This window comes from Lepus europaeus, chromosome 19 (assembly GCF_033115175.1).
Source record: "Lepus europaeus isolate LE1 chromosome 19, mLepTim1.pri, whole genome shotgun sequence".
NCBI classification, from domain to species: domain Eukaryota; kingdom Metazoa; phylum Chordata; class Mammalia; order Lagomorpha; family Leporidae; genus Lepus; species Lepus europaeus.
Window position 1 is genome coordinate 8917749 of NC_084845.1, and position 2700 is coordinate 8920448.

Here is a 2700-nt window from a genome sequence, read left to right on the forward strand (position 1 = left end):
ATCCTCTGCTGCTTTCCCAGGCCATAGCAGAGAGCTGGATCGGAAGTGGAGCAGCCGGGTCTCGAACCGGTGCCCATATGGGATGCTGGCATCACAGTCAGCCGCTTAACCTACAATGCAGGCCCCAATATTTTTAATATAACAAAAAAAGTGTTTTTTCTACCTGCAAGAGGATCTGAGATCTTTTTTTTTTAATACCAGCTGGATTAATCCTAAAGCATTAAATACAGGCAGGGAGTGAGTTAAGTATGTAGAATTCTACCTCCTGAAGCACTCAGGAGTAAAGCGAGTTCCCTCCTATGCACAAGGTACATGAACGACATCACTTTGGGGTTCAGAGAGGTGGCGGCAGCCTCTCACGAGGCCGGACTCCATCCGAGGCCGGGGAAACGCGCAATAAACAAAACCCTGCGGGGAGACCTCGCGGCGCCTCCTGATGCTGACGTTCTTAGCGCCCCGCCAGAAGTCTGGGGTGTCCATTTTCCTCTCGCTACCAAAGGCTCGCTCCGGGTTTTAAATCCGGGGCCCAAAGTGCCTGATTTTTCAAGATTCCTCTGTTTAAACCTTGTGCAGAGAGTGTGCCAAGTCCCCGTGGGGGAGGGGGAGGCAGTGCAGACAGCGAGAAGGGCAGGCTCAGAGTCTCGAGCGGCTTTGAGAAACAACCCGGTCACAAGTGAGCTCCCAGAGGTCAGAGTGTGTGTGCCAGGAGAGGGAGATGGACCAGAGTGCAGAGTGGAAACAGACAGGAGAGCCGCCGTTCGGGGTCTTCAGGAGGGACCAGCAGGGCCGGCTGAACATTCATCCAATCCCCCAGTGTTCGTGGGGCACCTGCTAGGTGCCAGGCGCTGCCTGGGCACTGGGTCCAAGGAGGGTGCTCAGGGAGACGGGACCCTCCAAAGAAGAGCTGGTTCCGAGGAGAAAATTACGAGACATCTTATACCAGAGGTGCCCGTGGGCCCCAGATCCAGGACTCAGCTGACCAAACTGGGGGTGGGCTGCGTGGCAGCGTGGACGCGGCCACCTGGCAGACCAGGTGCCGGGTGACGGGGGGCAGGGCGCTGAGTCCGAAAGGAGGGGAAGTCAGAGAAGCAGAAGCAAAACCAAGGCTGAGGGAAGTGGGCCTCTGAGGAGGAAGTGGCCACCATGTCAGAGGCTGGCCAGCCGCCTGAGACGGCCCGGCCCGCGGTGTCGGCACGGGTGCTTACCATGGACCCCTGCCTCACACCGCACGCAGAGATGCACACCAGCCACTGGGAAGCTCTCAAACCGACACCTAAATGGAAAAAGCGTCACCAATGCGGTGGGAAAAGGCAAGAAACACTGAGACCGTGAAAGGAGCTTTTTTTTTTTTTTGACAGGATGAGGGGTTGCAGTGGATTTGACAAACAACAACTGCCAGGGAAACGCTTGGAAGAGAGGAATGGGCATGGACACAGTCAGAAATCTATGGGGGAGAGGAGAGGGGAGAGGAGGGAGGGGAGGGGAGGGGAGGGGAGAGGAGGGGAGAGGAGAGGAGGGGAGGGGAGGGGAGGGGAGAGGAGAGGAGAGGAGGGGAGGGGAGAGGAGAGGAGAGGGGAACGGAGGGGAGGGGAGGGGAGGGGAGAGGAGGGGAGAGGAGAGGAGAGGAGAGGAGGGGAGAGGAGAAGAGAGGGGAACGGAGGGGAGGGGGAGGGGAGAGAAGAGAGGAGGGGAAAAGAGAGGAGAGAAAAGAGAGGAGAGGAAAAGGGAGGAGAGGAGGGGAGGGGAGAGGAGAGAAAGGGAGAGGAGGGGAGGGAAGAGAGGAAAATGGAGGAGAGGAGAGGGGAGGAGAGGGGAGAGGGGAGGAGAGGGGAGAGGGGAGGAGAGGAGAGGGGAGGGGAGGGGAGAGGAGAAGGGAGGAGAGGGGAGAAAAGGAGAGGGGAGGGGAGGAGAGGGGAGGGGAGGGGAGGGGAGGAGAGGGGAGGGGAGGGGAGGAGATGGGAGGGGAGAGAAGAGGGAGGAGAGGGGAGGAGAGGGGAGAGGAAGGAAGACCACCCCCTCCCCGAGGTTCAGGCAGTGCAAACCAAACAGTCAGGAGGTTCTTTCGCTTGGCGGGGAAAGGCGTGTGAGGCTCACTACACTGCTGGGGAGAGGAATACTAAAACCTCCCTGCTGGGGGCCGGCGCTGTGGCATAGCAGGTAGAGCAGCCGCCTGCAGTGCTGGCATCCCACATGGGCGCCAGTTCGAGTCCCCGTTGATCCACCTCCGATCCAGCTCTCTGCTGTGGCCTGGGAAGGCAGTGGAAGATGGCCCAAGTCCTTGGGTCCCTGCACCCTCTTGGGAGACCCAGAGGAGGCTACTGGCTTCTGGCTTCGGACTGGTGCAGCTCCGGCCGTTGCGGCCAATTGAGGAGTGAACCAGCGGATGGAAGACCTCTCTCCCTCTCCCTCTCTCTCTCTGCCTCTCCTTCTCGCTCTGTAACTCTGCCTTTCAAATAAATAAATCTTTTTTTTTTAAAAATTCTACTGGGATTTAGAACACGGCTGTAGTTGTTCTGTGTTCATCCACTTTGTGAGAATCAATTCAAGCTCTCCTCTCTCTCTATTGACTCTAGAAGCTTCTCTCTCAATCCTGGCCACTCTCTAGAAAGTCCACTGGGGAGCCAGCACGTGGCGCAGCAGGTGAAGCCACCACCTGAGACACCCATACTGGAGCACCTGTCCGAGTCCCGGCTGCTCCAC